The sequence below is a fragment of the Myotis lucifugus genome, unplaced genomic scaffold, assembly GCF_000147115.1.
Source record: "Myotis lucifugus unplaced genomic scaffold, Myoluc2.0 scaffold_526, whole genome shotgun sequence".
Lineage (NCBI taxonomy): Eukaryota > Metazoa > Chordata > Mammalia > Chiroptera > Vespertilionidae > Myotis > Myotis lucifugus.
The window spans coordinates 379,798-397,998 of record NW_005871574.1 but is presented as its reverse complement, the minus strand read 5'-3'; positions in this window follow the sequence as shown (position 1 = coordinate 397,998).

Genomic DNA, 18,201 nt, shown 5'->3' with positions numbered 1-18,201 from the left:
TTAAACAGGTGATTCCTCCTCCCCTAGGGGCCTGGGGGGTGTCTGGAGACAGTTTTGGTTGTACAGCTGACAGTAGGTGTTACTGGCATCCAGGGGACAGAGGCCAGAGATGCTGCTGAATGTCCTCTGATGCACTGGATGGCCCCCACAACAAAGACTTTTCTCGCCCCAAATGTCACTAGTTCCAAGGTTGAGAAACATAGAGACCGCATTATGTGTGTCATGCAGGTGATGTTGCCAAAACCAGAGAAATTTTGTGAAAGCAAGTCTGGCTTTCTCTTCCTGCTCTCTGATTATTTCTTTGTCTATTTACCCATCATTTAGTTCCCTTGTGCTGCAAAGCTGTGTGTGTGTGTGTGTGTGTGTGTGTGTGTGTGTGTGTTTTATGGACTCAATACTTAACTATATGAGCTTTTCATTACCCATTCTGCAATCGTGACTGCTTGTAACGTAAATTGTATAGCACATCTTTCTGCAGCTTTGGATTGTGCAACTTAAACCTCCTCGGCTGCTTATCTGTCTTCCACCACCTACCTGCGTTTTGTGCACTGCACTTGGCATTCTTGATTGTTCCTTTCATAATCATTTCAATGGTGCCCAGAGGGTACCTCTCACCATATAATAGGCTGCTTTGTGAACAATTCCAGTAAGAGAACCATTCTGCCCAAGCAGTGATATACTCTGGAATGTAAAAAAGATACCCCTCAGTGTATCATCCACTTTTCTCATGTGCCACTGCATTCTGCAGTTGTATTGGAATGGAAGTGAAGATGAATTATTTGTTCCCCCTCTCACTTGAAAAAATGACCCATGGTTCCAGGTAATACTCTCAGCCATACAAAATGGTTAGAACTTGAAAGTTACCAGTTGGACATGGAAGAATATTTATTTTGCACTAAAATTTGCAAACCATTAAGTACTCCTTGTCTTGAGATCATTATTTTCATCACAGTAGACTTCTGTTACATTCTCACTGGTCCAGCTCTTGAGTGGCCATTTGGAATATGACAGTTGTTTGTCCATTTCATTTGGCCACAGCTTTCCCTTAGTTCATTTGTAATTGTCCCTTGAGTGTAGTTGGCTTTATGTAGTGTCTAAAGAAGCCTGTCTCTGTCTTTTCAGAAATTTTTGTCCTGATTGGAAAACTAAAAAAGAGTTTCTGAAAATGGTGATCTTTTTAATGCAATGCTTTTAGTTGTCAGGAAAAGTGAGACAGTTGAGATTTTCAGGCATGCTGGGTTTGAGCTGTTCACTTGGAAATCAAGCCTGCTTCAGCAAGAGAGCCGGTTGGCATCACTATCCTCCTATCAGTGCATTCAGAAAAGGCACAGCAGAAAACTAGTTTCACATCCACAATCTGATATTTGTAAGTTGGATCTTTCTTTGTGGAAAGATTCCATTCCCATCTTACTCTCTAGTCCTTGAGTTTAAGCCTTTACAATGAATTTGAACACTGGTGACATCATGGACCCCTCACCCCCTGGTTATCCAACATCCCACCAAGTGTCCAAACTATGCTGATTCCTTCTCTGAACTGTCCCTACTCCTCCCATCCCTACTTCAGGTCCAATACATCCACCCACACGGCCATTGCTGTGTGATGTTTTAATTTCCTGACCATTCATCTTCCATGCTTGCACCATATTTCTAATTTTTCCTGTATCCATGGAGACTTGAGTGGCCCTCCTAAAGCTTTGGTTACCTCGCTTCCTGCTCAAGTTCAGCAAAACAAAGATCAAACTCTGTAGCCTGTCCATTCGTGCTTCCTGATTTTGGCCTAAGATTCACTTCTCATTTCATTTACTCCTTCCTGGCATCCTCTGCTCCAGGCAGGCTTCGGTATGCTCTGTCTCACAAAAGTGCCTTTCCCTTTCTCGTCATGGTCTCACAGCAATGGGTCGTTCCTTAGGAAAATCCTTGGAAGTTCTAATGTAACCTTCAGGCATGTTACTGACCCCGGGCTGGAAGGAAAATCTCTTCCTTTCACATCATGGAGCACATGTTTCTGCTACTTGCTGCATTGAATTCAGGTCTCCACTCCAGTGCCCTGCTCAGAAAGGCTTTCCTCCTCTAAAATAGCACCCCAGTCTCTCTCTGTTCCCTTATCCTGTGTAATCTGCCTTCCCTGCTCTTATTACAGCTATTTATTTATCTGCTTATTATCTGTTTCCCATCAAAAGGTAAGCTTCAAGAGGGGGTGTGTCTGTGTGATTCACCATGTTTCTTCACAGAAACTAGCATAGGCTGGTGGTATTGTTAGAAATGAGGCGAGCCCCCAAACCAGGTTTCCTGCCGGAACACAGATACGCGGGAGCCAGACAGCAAGGCAGTACCTTACTCCTGCAGGAGGTGCGCATGGACCTGGTCTGGGAGCACACGCACACTGAGCCGGCAGTCCGCTCAGGGCTTTATTCCTGACCCACGTGATCGGTCCCTTACTCTTGATTGGAAGACCTTAGGCTCACAGTCTTGCCTGATTGGCTAATTTAAAAGAAAAAGAGGGGTTGACCTTTGCCATTTCAAAATGGCAGCCCCCAGGGTAGCTGTAAGTCACTCGGGCCAAAATGGTGGCTGCCTAAACTCCCTTCTTTGGCAGAAAAGATTACTTGTTTATTCTCACAATATATATCATTGAATAAATATTCCTGGGTCCTCGCCTTCTTCTTTATAGTGTTAGTTATCTTTACGCTGTGAGTACACCTGGTCTTCCCAACTAGATTGTGAGTTCCTTGAGGGGCTGATCATGCCTTAACACTTCTGTGTTCTACCTCCTTTCCCTCCTGCCCCTCCTCACGACAACAGCAACCAAAAACCACATGGGACCATGCAGGTAGCAGGCACAATGCCTTGCCCATGGTGGATATTGAATAAAATGTTATAACAAAACCCTTTTCAAAAGAATGTGAATCAGACTTCTGCTTCTGGCCAAGATGAAGTAACAGGTTTTACAGATTTACTGTTCTACCAGAAACAACTGAAAAGCAAGACTATTTGAAACAATAGTTATCAATACATTGGACATCAATCAACGAAAGAAAGAGATTGGGAACTAATGAGGTGAATCCTGTAATTGTCCCGGCTTTCTGCCTGGAGAAAGTTTCCAGGCCACAGAACGAAGGGGAAATCCAGGCCAAGGGCAGTGGACTGAGTTGAGGAGACAGAGCAGGGAGTCCTGGGATGCCAAGGTGGCTGAAAGACAGTCAGGAGGAGTATTGAAGAGGAGAGAGCCGCACAGAGGACTCTGGAGATCTGCAGAAGTCCCACCTGAATATTCAGTGGAGAACTAATCAGTGCATCCATATGAGGGTGACTCAGAGTCAGCGAGAGTCCCCTGAAAGGGTTACGGAGATCATGCCTGAAGTTCATGGAGGGCAGAGTAGTTTCCATTCCTAGTAACTAGAGTGGGAAACCTCACAACGGATGGAGTATTACCTAGAGTGCATGAAGGGGCTTGCCTCAGTAGAGGAATTACCAACGCCAGACTAAAAACATCTCTGGTCCCACCTAACAAACCTTAAAGGCAAGATCCCAAAAGATCAAACTGTTTCCTAATAACTTAACTGGATCCCATATCAAAGCTCAAGATTATTGTTAGGAACGAATAAATAATAAAAAATTACTAGGCATACAATGATGCTGAAAGATACAAGCCATAATGAAAAGAAAGTTCAGTTAATTGAAACTGACTGAGAAATGATACCAATGATAGGATTAGTAGACAAGCACATTAATATGATTATTGTGACTATATTCTGTATTCCATATGAACATGGCTAGAAGGAAGATTGAACATGTTAAACAGAAACACGTAAGACCTTAAGGATAGAAGTAAAACTTTTAGGGTTGAAAACTACAATATCAAAGACTAACATATATACTAGATGGGATTAATTGGGCATCAGAAGAAAAGATTCGTAAACTTGAAACTTCTCAGTTAATTACACAGAGGGGGAAAAAACTGACAAGAACATGAATAGAGCATCAGTGAGCTGTGGGACAAACTCAGGTGGGCTCATTTACCTGTAACTGGAGTCTCTAACAGAGAGGAAGGAGCAGGAAAGGAAATACATTTGATGGTCTTTTCAAATTTGATAAAAAACTGTAAACCCATAGAAGGAAGAAGCTCAATAAACCCAAGCTCGAGAAACATAAGACTACTCAAACATGCATCATAATAAAATAATTTAAAACATGTGATGAGAGAAAATATTAATAAGAAACAGAAAAAAAGGCATTACAAACAGAAGAACAGAGATAGAGTTAACAGCAGATTTTTTGATGGAAATAATGTGAGTTGTAAGACAAAGAAGCAACTTCTTTAAAGTACTGGAGGAGAGAGAAAGGAAAAAAATCTCAACCTAGAATTCTTTACCCAGCAAAAATGTCTTTCAAAATAAAGGCAATACATACCATAAAAACTAAAGTTGAAACAATTCATCACCAGTAGACCTGAACAACAACAAATGTTAAAGGAAGTCCTTCAGGCAGAAGAAAGATGATACTAGATGGAAATGTGGATCCACACAAAGGAATGAAGAGGACCAGAAAGGGTAGCTGCATAGATGAACATAAAGATATGTTCTTCTTATATTAATCTCTGTAAAAGATAATCTACTTAGATTTAAGTTAAAATTAACAAAGTATTGTGGAGCTTATAATACATGCAAAAGAGGATTGTATGATGACAGTAGCAGAAGGGCCAGGAGAGAAGTGTAAACATTCTTATAAGGTACCTATGGCATCTGTGATGGAGTATCACTTGAAGGTGGACTGTGGTAAGTGACATATGTACAGTATGAACCCTAAAGAAAATACTAAAATAACACAATAAAGAGTAATAGCTAATAAACCTACAAAGCAGATCAGAATGGAATTTTTAAAAACAACGAATTAATCCAAAAGAAGGCATAAAAAGAGGAAAAAGAGGACTAAGAATTGATAGGAAAAATACAAAAACAACAGCAAGATGGTGGCTTTAAACTTCTAAATGGTTGAGTAAAGACCTCAGCAAATCTCCCTAAATAGCAACATAAAACCTGTGACAGTTTCACAGGTGTATACTGATATATGTCACAATTTATCAAATTGTGCACTTTAAACATATGCAGTTTATTGTATGTCAGTTATATCTCAAAGTTTTTTTTAAAGGGATACTAATCAATGAAGTATGCTATCTCCAGCTTACCTACATCTTATCGCCTTTCCCCAAACAATTAAGGTACCTACTAGCTATCCCCACATCACTCCTTGAAATTATGTGTAAAAGAATGAATAAACGAGTTCAGATACCTGTTGTATGTCCTAACATAAATTCTCGATATTTTCACTTCCCTCTGAAAAATGTGAACGTAAGTTTATTCTTTTAGGACAGTATTCATGTGTGGCTGAAATTGATCCAAACTTCATAACACTTTTAAAATATGGAGCACTCAGTAGCTTGAAAATGTATGGTCCTAAAGTGTGTAGCAGACCCAAAGTGGGTGTCACACGCAGTAATTAGAGCGATTCATTTTGTTGGATGAAGGTATCCAAGAATTGCTTTTGTCTCCAAACCTATTTCTTAAATCAATACATTGATATCTTTTAGCCTACAGTTCACATAAAATTAATTCAGGTGATTTGTGCTTTTTTATTTTTTTTTGATTTGTGCTTTTATGATATTGCTGTAGTTACCTATCAGAATTTAAGTTTCTCTTCCAGATATTCTCCTAAAAATAGTTGATTACGGTGGTTATGAAAACTAGAAGTATAGAACAAATAACTGCTGAGCCTGTGAGATATTTAAAAACCACCTTTACTGTGGGATTTTCCAGCTGGATTATGAGGTGCACCATGTTATCATTTGTTCAGCTTCTCCCGGATATTGGGTTACTGCTCCTTAAAGAGGAATAGGTGATTTGTGTCCAGGGTGATTTATGCCGTAGCTATTAAGTAATCAATAGCATTTTGCTTTCTCAAACAGCTCCTTCACTTCCTTTTATAAAGCATCACTTTCATATTGTAAAAGCGGCATCCTGCTTGAGAAAGGATCCTGACTAGAATTAAATTGCATTGAAATTTTTACTTGTCAATGCCCCGATGACAATTAAGTTGATACGAAGGGGATGGGTGGGGGGCAGTACCTTTGAAAAAGAGCTTGAGCCTTGAATCCATGACCTGGGTTCAAATTCTGGCTCCTCTACTTGTGACCTCGGGCAAATTCCTATCTGGTTTCCTCAATGGGGTAGAAAATGGATGCAGATTCTAAATACCTCACAAAGTCCTTGTGAGTACAAAATAAGGAATAATTTTTTACACGCATCAGCACGGTGCTTAGCACATAGTAGACATTCAATGAATCAGTAAATGTTAGGCTATTCACCTATTTTTGTAGACTCTTTAATGTTCATTTAGAGTAGCTGAGTCCAAATATTAGTTCTGCCACCTGCCAGCAGGACCTTGGACAAGCCAGGCTTCAGTTTCAGGATCCGAAGAATGGGAATAGCAACCTTGTTTTAAGGATCAAAACTAGAACATGTACATCAAAGGGTTTTGCCAGTTGCAGCGTATCTCTCTCAAAGCTTGGCTAGGCATGGTATTTGCTGGAGAGGGGAGAGGATTGTAACTAAATGTCAGTGGTGCCATTGGCTGGGGTTATGTGCTGTGTGGACAGACCTAAATGAAAATTCACCAAAAACACATGAATCCATTGGCTTAGGTGTGTGCAAGGTCCTGGGATCCAGCATTGGAGAAACTGGACAAGCTCTTGCTCAGGCAAAATCAAGCTGGACCCCAGGCAGTGAGAGGCTGGTGGGGACCAGTCCAGTTTGTTTTCAAGATCTGTTCGTTCATTTCTTAATAGCTCCTTGGTCCATTCAATTCAGTGAAGTATACTGTATCCAGCTTACTTATATCTTATCGCCTTCTCCAAAACAATTAACTAAAGATACCTACTAGCTATCCCGAAATTACTCCTGGAAATTATGAATGAATAAATGAGTTCAGATACCTGCTATATGTCCTCACATAAATTCTTGATATTTTTCACTTCCCTCTGAAAAATGTGAACATCAGTTTATTCTTTCAGGACAATATTCTTGTATGGCTGGACATTGATCCAAACTTAACAACACTTTCAAAATATGGAGCACTAAGGAGCTGTAAAATGCATGGTCCTGAGGCATGGAGCAGACCCAAAGTGGGCGTCACACGCAGTAATGAGAGCGATTCATTTTGTTGGATGAAGGTAACCAAGAACTGCTCTAGCCACTACCCTCATTAAACCACCTTGGCTACTTTGCTACTATTTAAAGATATGGCACTTGTCATTCATTGCTAAATAATAATTGTGAATAATATAGAACAAATTAAAAAGATGTATTTTTACTCGCATTTACAGAGGTGTTTTTTTATTTCCTTTCTATTTTGTATGACTAGTTTCAGATTTAAATGCAGTATGGGCAGCAAAGGTAGCCTCTAAGATTTCTGCTTTTGGGAATTTGTTGAGATGTTCTTTTCAGTATAATTCATGTTGAATCTTTGTGAATGCTTTATGGGTATTTGATGCGAATGTTTATTCTTTATTCGGCTTAGAAAATTCTGTATAGCTGTGAGGTCAAGCTTATCAATTGTGCTGTTTCATTATCCATGGCCTCACTCTGATGTGTCGATTCTGAGAAGTATCTCCAGGGCAGTGATGTCCCTCCCTCTTATTTCTCCATAAACCCTATCCTACTTCTTCCTTTACCCAGGAAGCCACACACATTTCCTTTTCTTCTCAATGTTATAGACTTAATATTGGAAAAAAAAATTCTGCCCTGGCCAGTTTGGCTCAGTGGATAGAGTGTTGGCCCACAAACTGAAGCGTCCCGGGTTCGATTCCAGTCAAGGGCATGTACCTCAGTTGCAGGCTCGACCCCCAGCCCTGATTGGGATACCTGTAGGAGGCAACCGATCAATGTGTCTCTCACGTTGATGTTTCTCCCTCTCTTTGTCTCTCCCTCTCCCACTCTCTCTAAGAATCAATGGAAAGTTATCCTTAGGTGAGGATTAACCAAAAAAATTTTCTATGTCTAGGTCTTGCAGACAAAAAACAAACAAACAAACAAAAACACACCTAGATCCAAGGAGCCTGCCCTTGTATTATGTGTCCAAAAATTCATATTGTAGGAAGTGCCCGTGTCTGGGGCAAGGAGGTCTGCACGAGACCGGCAGCAGTGCTCCGTTCACTGTGAGTCCGCAGTGCACACACCGACATGTAAGAGGCACTGGGGCTAGAGCTTAGCTCTTATCCTAAGTCTGCATTTACCAGCCAAGCCACCTTGGCAAGACGTTTTATCTCCTCTGCTCACTTTGCTGATCTGTAAAATGGGGATGATAATAGGAATGGCCTTCTAGGGGCTGTTGAAGGATCAAATGAAATAATAGCCATAAAGCAGTTAAAAGAGACCTGACCCAGTAACTAACCCTCCGCAGATATTTCTTAGAGAGAGTCAGGGTTCTACAGAGTTCCAGGGAGCGCGAGCTGCCTCTGAGCCTACAAGAGTGAGAGGCCAGGCTGCGCTGTGAAATCTCTTCCTATTTGCTTCGCTCAGGGTGGGTACAGTTAGGCACTCTGATAGGTACATGTGGTTACTAGGCTGAGTAGAAATTTGGTTCTTACACTGGAGAAATTTTCACTCTGGTGGAGAAAAGAAAACAAACAAAACCCAAATTCCCAAGGACACAAATTAGATTTGCACCAATAGGCATCTGTATTAGGCTCTTTTAAAGATGAAAGAAGCCTGCACGTGGAATGTAATCTACTTTTGTAAGTGTGAGAGAGAAGCAGGGATTCGGTAGACACCAAAGGGTGCAAATAAATATATTAGAGCTAATTTCATCTCTCCTGGGCCCCCACTGAGCGTCACCTGGAGGCGTGCTCGGTTCAGGCTTCTGTTGTCTCCTGTTGTCTCTCACTAGGTTGCTTCTCACTTTCATCCCACCTGCCTGGAGACGTTGCCCCTTCACAATAGTCTAACGATGCCTCTGTTGCCTCTGTTGCCTTTAGAATCATTCTGTTGAGTAGATTCAATTTGCCTTAGAGGGTACATTTGACTTTTTATTTATTTATTTTTTAATCCTCATCCAAGGATATGTTCTTATTGATTTTAGAGAGAGAAGAAGGGAGAAGGAGAGAGAGATAAACATCAATTGGTTGTTTCCTTTATGCACCCTGACCAGGAATTGAACCCGTGACCTTTTGGTGTGTGGGATGATGCTCCAACCAACTGAGCAACACCAAAAACAGGCCAGGGCTGTTTGATTTTTTTTAAAACAGATTTTCTAAAATCAAATATGAATAACAAGGAGGATCAAGATGGGTAATTTGTCCTGTTTGGGGTCAAAATGAAATATGAATATAATGTAATATTGAGAGTGACTGCTTGTACTGTGCTCATCATAGGCCAAGCGCATCTGTTCATCAAAACATCATCACTGTCTCTAAATTAATCCTCGCATGAGAGCTGTGAGAAGTGGTGGAATGGGGAGAGGAACAGAGAGGCGTGGCCCAGAGCCGGTGCTCGCACCCACTTCACCGTGAGGCCATTGCGAGCAATGAGACTGTTTTCCTTGTGGACTGGTTCGGACCACACTGGGGTTCTCAGCAGCGGAGACCGGAGACCGTAAACCAGGCGCACCGAGCGATTGCCTTCGTGGAAATTTGGAGGGGGCCTCACGCTGACATTTTAAACGCAGCACAACTGGGTTTCAAGAGGATTGGGCTCCGTGGTACTTTCTCGTGGTGGCTGCCTTTGGAAAAATTGTTTGGCTTTTCACCCGTTTCCTTCTTTATAAGAGGCAGCTAGCATCTGCCCACTCCCTACTTTACGATGATGTGAGGAATAATTACACATTGTGCTTGGTTTGAAGAGCGCTGTGTTGGAGACGTGATGTTCATTAATTATGTATTGGCCTTTATTGCATGCTTTATGCTCCTTTTGAGACTATATTCTTGACTTCTTTCACTGATGTTGTAACAAACACAGTGGAATTAGTTTTCTTTGATCTTTGCCTGTAGTGATCAGATAAAATTCTTTCCTGAAATATTTCTCAAGGGACGCTTGTCAGAGATGGGGCGGCTTACTGCATTGGCTGGAGACCTGCCCTGCTCTCTTCCAGAATGTGATGAGCCAAGTCGAAGTACCCATTGTGAGGGTGGGGGTGGAGGGATGTGTAACCCCAGTGTGTCTGAGGGGCAGTTATGCCAGCTCACCCTGATTCCAGCCTGGATGATGGTCTCCAACAGAGACCAATCAGAAGTCTGGCAGGCAGTGGCCATTGTTCCAGAAAATCTGACTGTGAGCTCCAGGGTAGGTTAGGGCAGGAGTTCACAGACAGAGATATGGCAGATATGCCAGGCTCCACCCTAGAGTGAGGGATTGGGCTCTGGAGCAGGGCAGCCAGCTGTCACTAATTAGGGAAACTGAGTCAGAAACCTGTTCAGGGGGCCCTGAGCCAACCAAAGTGACAGGAGGAGTGCCGTGGCTCAGGAGCTAAACAAACCCAGAGTTCAACTTAGGTGCAATGGGTTTGAGGGCTGGGTGCTATAAAGGACCCCTGTACTACTGGGGTCAGTGGAGATAAGGAGGTGCAGGGCCAGGTCCAAGAGGCCAGTCCTGCCTCTGAGGGGGCTGGTTTGGAGAGAGGGGTGTGCCAGCACATTGCACAACTCCGGGGGCCCCACTCTCACTGCAGTCTATGGGAATTTTGCCCACCTCTCCCTCTCCCACCCCCTGCCGTTGTGCAGTGCACAGCCTGCGAGGCTGTAGGCAGAGCTCCTGGGTCATGGTTCTTCCTGAGGGAAGCCATCCGCACCCCTGAGTGCCGGGAGCTGGGGGAGCAAGCCAGGAGGCAACGTCCATCCATGCAAGGCGCTCTTCTCTCACCTTGTTGTGTCTGGCCACAGAGTGAGGAAAGAAGAACTAACTTCCTAATAAGGTGGAGGGTGGTTATGTGGGTGTAGGAAAGGAGAAGTAAAAAGATGCATGCCTCGCAGAGATGGGTTCCAGCAGTCTGGATTCACTGGTTTGTTTGCTTTTGACTGCACGTTTTGCTTGACAACTGAATTCTGATATCTAGCTGTAACACTGTCTGTTACACCCACAGTAGTGGCCCGGTGCACGAATTCGTGCACATTGAAAGGAAATTAATTAGAAGAAATACTTTAATATTGGTATTTACCCTTTCTCTATAATAGAAGTGTCAACCAAATTCACGATCAATAATGACAGATGGAAACACACGTGTGCAGTTGGCACCAGGAAGAGCTTTATATGTATCACACATGAGCGAGACAACTTAGCCTTTTATAGATATTGAACAAACTTGCTTAATTAGACCTGCTTTCTGATTTACCTAAACTTTTTCCAGCCCAGTGAAGCACCCCAAATTCTCTTTCAGGTAATTGTCAGGAACACAGCAGTAAGTATCAACACGAAGCAGGTTATTATTGTAGATCATGCAGGGAGAACAAAGGGTAAACTATTTAACTGCAGCATGTTTGATTATATTCTGTGCAGTGAGAAAGGCTGAAGTCATTTTCAAGGTCCACCATTTCTTCTTTTAAGTCAGGTCAAATTTCTAAACTTTCTAAATCTCCGTTTTCTGGCTAATGAAAAGAAAATAGGATTCCACTGAGTCTCCTATCTACCTACTCCAGGACTTTTGTGAGGATCAAATGAGATGAAGCACGGGAAAACGCTTCACAGACATTTGGTTACAGTGTAAAGTGTTTCCACCTGGCTATCAAGCAAGTCATGTTCCTGGGCTGAAGAAACTGCAAAGAGGCTGGTCTTTGCTGGGGAGAGGAAGCCGGGCATTGCTACATGACATCATTACCCGGACTGAGGGAAGGACACTTTTAGCATATTAGCCTTTTATATATATAGATAACAGAATATAAAGGCCACTCAGTATCATGGTTCCTTTTATTCCGTACTGAGGCTCTCATTTGTAAAATAAGTCCTTGAACATGAATGGTCATGGATAATTGACTGTTGTGTAATTGCATATAATCCCTAAACTTCATCCCAAAACAACGGGTAGCAGAGGACTGTCATATTCAATTGTATTTCTTCATAGCAACAACCTTTTGGGGGCAGGGGAAGCAATTTCATTTGTTTCACTTTCATGCAAAGTAGAAGTTCAATTGTGCTTCTGTAATTAAGTTCCCTCCCACCAGGAGGAAAGAGGACATCCATGGAATGTGCACTGAACCCAGATGGAAATGCTAATTCAAAATAAAAAGCAGTGATTATCTGCTTTATTAGTTTATTAATGAGGTAAATATTTAACAAAATATCTCTGTTTTCACCTTTCTATTAAAAACGTGGCAATTTAAAGGCATTTTTGGACATAATAGCACCTGAAGGGCTTGTGTTACTAATTGGATTAAGTGCATACTCTGAACTTCCCAGCAAAGTGCCTCTCGGCCATATCTCCACAGACACACGTGGGAGTTTGAGTGACAGCAACCTCTTCCAAGTCCCTTTTTGCCTGACAGCCTCCGTTCTCACCTGAATGTTAGAGTCAGGAGATGGAGGCTTCACAGGTTGTGCTGGGAAATCATGGGGCACTGTGACGTCAGATTTTATCAATTCATAATATGGAGCTTTAAAAACTGTCAAGGTTTGGGCAAGATTTTTTTTTACTCATTTGCACCCCAGAAATCGTCTCTCTTTTGACCCCATCAGTCCTCAGCAGGCTCAGGAATTCCTTGTCAGGAACTTGACCTGCGTGTGGGGCCTTCAGAAGGCCAGTCTGGCCCCTGATCACTGCCACCTGGCAAGATGGAGTCACTCCCTGTTAGGGCCTCCACAGAGTTTTCTCTCTCTCTCTCTCTCACTTTTGTGGCCATTTCTTCCTTTTATCTGGGAAGCACCATGACCAGTGGAAAGAGTATAGGTTCTTAAGTCCTATTAATCTAGAGTTCAAATCCTATTTCCCTCCAGATGGGGTAGGCTAGCAAGCTGGAGACTCAAGAAAGAGATATAGTTTGAGCCCAGAGGCAGTCTCCTGGCAGAATTCCCTCTTGGTTGAGTTCAGTCTTTATTTTATTAAGGCCTTCAACTGATTGGATGAGGCCCACTACATGATGGAGAGTAAAGTGCTTTATCCAGTTAATGTTAATCTCATCTGAAAAACATCCAGAATAATGTTTGACCAAATATCTGGGCACTGTTGGCCCAGCCAACTTGTCACATAAAAACCATCACGGGGTGATAGTCAAAATCTAATAGCTGTGATGTCACAGGCATCCCAAGTCAGAATTGGACTCGGGCCATCACTAGTGCAACTGGGCCTGTGCCTGTTTCCTGTTCTCTGTGTGAAGCAAAGGAGACTGGGAAGAAGTCATCAGCAAGTAAGGTGACCTTGAAACCCAGAGGAGACGAGACATTTTCAAGGAGAGAGTGGTTAACACTCAAATGCTACTAACAGGTTAAGTGAAATGGGACAGAAGAAGACCATTGGGGGATCATTGGTGACCCTGGCAAGAACAGCTTTAGTGGAATGCTGGGGCAAGAGCCCAGGTGAGGAGATGGCGGGGAGAGGCTGGCATGGGAGGAAGTGGTGCATCAGTGTCTCCAAGAAGCTTTAATGTGATGGGGTCTGAAGAGTCAAGGGAGAGTGTGGGTGGTGGTGCTTACCACTGATGAATTCAAACATGCTAACGTTCATGGAGATGACCAGATGGACCCCTAAACCCTGCATCTGCCCTCTCTCACGGCGATGTTTCTCTCTCTCTTCCCCTCCCTTCCTCTCTCTCTAAAATCAATAGAAGTATATCCTTGGATGAGAACTAAAAAATAAACACATGATCGTGTTTTATTGGCCCAATAATCATGTTGTGGCTGTATTGCCAATAGTAACCCCTCTTAACGAATTATGGACCAAATGTCTCCATGGACATTTGTATGGAACCAAATGTTCGCTAACCATGGACATTCATTGAAGTTCTGATTTTTCACACAATGGTCTTGATGCTTTAAATTATTTTTTTCACAAATATAATTCTTAACAACGATTTTTTGGGTGGCCTTGTTTTGTTGGTAATTGTGTCACTTCCTCTTTGAAGTGTCCCCTGGCTCCCTGTGTGAGTGCTGGCGCCCTATTAAATAACGGTGATCATTTGTTGCGTGTCTGTGTCTCACGCTGGACACTTGTGCCCCGTGAAGACAGACGTGGTTTATCTTGTCCCCCAGGACCCCCCGGTGTCTAGCATGATGAGAACATTGACTGAAGCTCAATTGATACTTGTTGTAAATGAATGGTCTTCCTCATTCCCTGCTCCCACTGAGACACACGCCCCGTAAGAAGAGGGCCCGGGAGTTTCCATCTTCACATAGAAATTAGCTCCGAACTTGCCACACAGCAGTCACTCAGTAGCTATTACCTATAAAACGAATGAATGAACGAATGAACCAACGTCTCCTGCTTTGGTTGCACAGCAAGTCATTTTAGAACCTTGAAAAGGGAATAAAATAATGTTGTGTTCTTTCAGTTAACCTAAATAGAACATTTTAATCTTGCTAGAATTTAATAGTTTTCAAGTCTCAGTAGGCATACGAGATTTTTAGAAGCTCTACACGTTGAGTTTTTATCACAGTTCAAATCAACGTGATCTGTGTGTAAAATGGAATTTCTGTTTCTTGATCAGTATGGGGCCTTCGGCTCTCAAAAGAAAAACACAGGATTTCTCACTGAAGACACTTTAACTCCACATCTGAGCGGAACCAGTTCTCCCCTCTCTGAAGGAAGTCTTTTAAAAGGAATCGTTGAAATTATTGACCTAGCACATAAACAGAGCTACCCTAGACTTAACCTTCATTAGTGGGCACATGACTCTGCACAGCCCTTTGTCTGGGAGGCCTCAGGGGATGTCAGTGCCCTTCCAGCTGTGAGCCCCGCGGAGAGCAGGCCTTCAGCTGTAAAATCTCCTCCCTGCCTGCCTCCTGCGCCACAGGCAGCCCCAGCACATCCTGAACAAGGAAATTACTGGGGAACCCCAGTATGTTCTTTAACATCTACTTGCTTGAGAGAGGCTGACAGTTTGAAGCTAGTGCACTTCCAAGTGACCTCGTCAGATGTGTCAGCATGACATCGGATGAAGATGTCAGCAGGCCTGAGTCCACGGAGCCCGCAGAGCCAGCGTGAGGCGCGCCTAGGCAGTCACGCAGGTGACACGGAGTGACACTCCTGGAGGAGGGCCCACAGGCACAGGAAATGACTCCTTTGAAGATTTTCCTTTTAGGTTTATCTGCCATTTTGTAGGGCCCTGGCGTTCTCTCATCTGAGAAGTTGAGATTGCTGTTGTCGAAAGTGACAATGAGGCAGTAGTGAGCTTTCAGAAAGGACCCCTGTGCTGATGCCCTCTGCTTTCTAAATGGTGTTTGAACAACGTAGGGCTTGACGTTGAAGGTCACAACACGGACAGCAGAGGCAGCAAAAGACTAGAGGGCATTTTTACCCCCCTCTTGGGAAAACTCAGACCTTGTTTTTGGTTTTTGAAAAGAAAAATCCTCAAAAGCATTGCCTATCTCAGTAAAGGGGAGAAGCCTGAGGCATCTCACCTGCCTGAAGGACCGAAACCCCTTCCCTTCCACCCCTTTAGACATGATTAGTGCTCAACCGAAAGAAGTGGACCAGATTTCCAACAAGGACTAGAGGCGCTGGTCGCTAGTTGAGCCTTCCTTCTCTTTCCCGTGGGTACGGGGTTAAACTACAAACCGGCAGGCTGCTCCTGAGCACCGTTGCTAAGGGTCTCTGTGGCTGAAGCCGGCAGAGGGGCACAGAGGCTTCCTGTGCCATTGCTGATGCCTCTGCTTTCCCAATGGGGTTTGAACAATGTAGGGCTTGACGTTGAAGGTCACAACATGGACAGCAGAGGCAGCAAAAGAATAGAGGGCGTTTTACCCCCCTCTTGGGAGACCGTTGCACACCCCAAACCCAGAGACGAAGCCCAGGAAACCACCTGTGCGAGGCTTTGGGTCTCCAAGGCTGTGCCCACTGACCCAGCGATCCCTGGGCTATTTGGATGGTTCTTAGGGAGACAACACTTGTAGAGTATTTTGCTCTATCAGTTCCTCTTGCCATGGTCGCGCTGAGTAGATGTGATAGGATGGCAGTCCTGTATACGGCTCTTCTAAAACACTCTAATGGCCAAGGGCAACTTAAAATCAGTGTTGTTTATCCAGTCTGACTTTTTGAAAGCGGTGCTGGAGTTGGGGAGAAACATGACTTTCCAACATTTCAATGCTGTGGAATCCCATGGTACCATAGCTCGATGCAAGGCCAGGGCTGGACATGGAGTAGACGTGCGATGAATACTGTGGACTTGACACTGATTAGAGGCAGCAGGTTACAGCCTGTCCTGCTGCCCCTGACATGCCCAGAGCAAGCATGGGAGGCAGCTGCCCAGGAGGCGGGGGCTGCGGCCGGGCAGAGTTAAGGCTTGTCCGCTCTCTCCTGCGAAATTTCCTTAGCAGATACCCCATTTCCCGCCCCTACTTTCCAGGATGTGTAAAACTAATAGACCTCCGAGGAAAGGTTATCAGATGATGCAGGAACTGTCACCAGTTGAATATAATGTCCAAAGGCCAAATATTGCTTAAAAATAAAATGCAAGAAAAGCATAGGGTGTCCCCCAAAATGTATACACATGCTGAATAATTATAAAGGTAGTATTTATTAAAGAACATCTCATTTTCAAAATTGAGCTATCAGCTGTTAAAGTGTGTATACATTTTGGGGGGACCCTCTGTATAAGATGGCGAACAATCCTGGCTGATGTGGCTCAGTGGTTGAGCATTGATGTATGGACCTGAAGGTCACGGGTTCGATTCCCAGTCAGGGCACAGGCCCGGGTTGCAGGCTCGATCCCCAGTAGGGGGTGTGCAGGAGACCAGCTGATCAATGATTCTTTCTCATCATTGATGTTTCTATCTCTCCCTCTCCCTTCCTCTCTGAAATACATATTTTTTTAAAAAGATGTCAAACAAAATAATATATGCTTGTTGTATTTTCACTTGTTATCTTTCATGGAGATGAGTTTAAAACTAAATGGACTGAGGATGGGGAGAAGCAATTAAAGAAAGTCAACATATTAAAAGGTACTACAATGACTATATTAAGTACATTATTCAGTAGCAAAATTTAGTGAGGTTGCATTTGTTCCTGAAGTTCTCACCGTCACCAGAAAGGAATTCTTTCTCCCTTAATCTATTTTCTGCTGCCCGACTTTACCTGAGCAGCTCTGACTTATTCTGACTTAGTCTACTGATCAAACAGGCTGAGCAAGATAATTATCTATGCATGGATGCTGGGAAGTCAAACACATCTCCCGAGTAGTTCCACTTTCTAATTTAAAAAAACACACAAAAGGGGCAGAAGAGGGGGAGAGCTGCCTTTGTGCTTTTATACACATGAAGGAAATGCTAATATGCACAAATGGATTTTGAAAGAACACAAATCTCGCTTTGAAATTAATTATACCTCTCCCATTGTCTTAACAAATGGAAGATTGAGACCTGCATCTGGATGTTTACTATGTTTAATTTTTGATTGTGTCTCCGATGTTCTAGATAGTGAGGTTTGCACCTGCAAAGAAAAAGGGTTCTGAACAGATTGCAAACACTCTGCAACACTTCATCAGGAATGTTCGTGTCAGCCTCCCCCAGCACAAGGGAGCCTTGATGATATCTCGTGTGCCTTTGACTCCTTTTGATTAATAAATGCAAACAATTTTTCCCAGTCACCTCTGCTGCCATCCATGCATGACAATTAGGGACAGCCTCTGGTGAAGGGATGCACTGCAGTCTGCGCTTCCTGTGCTGCAGAATAAATAGTTGATGTTTAATGCTTTTTGACAATTAGAGAATGAAATCTCTGTAGCCATGCAATTTCAGCAACTATTTATTATTTCTGTTCCCTACAATGACGGATCAATGTTTATGACAATTTTAACTCCACTCTGGATGGACAATCTGATTATTTCTTTCCCTGAGTTTTGTGTCCTATTATTGAGTTCTCAGGTGCAAATACGTTGGCTTTTCATAAAATGGATTTGTGATGTTTCCATCAAAACAATGTATTGAGTGGGTATCGTGAGGAAGCCAAGCATGACTCCCTGGATAGTCCATCGTGACTTCCCAGGGCGGACAGACTGCGGAGACTTGTGGGGAG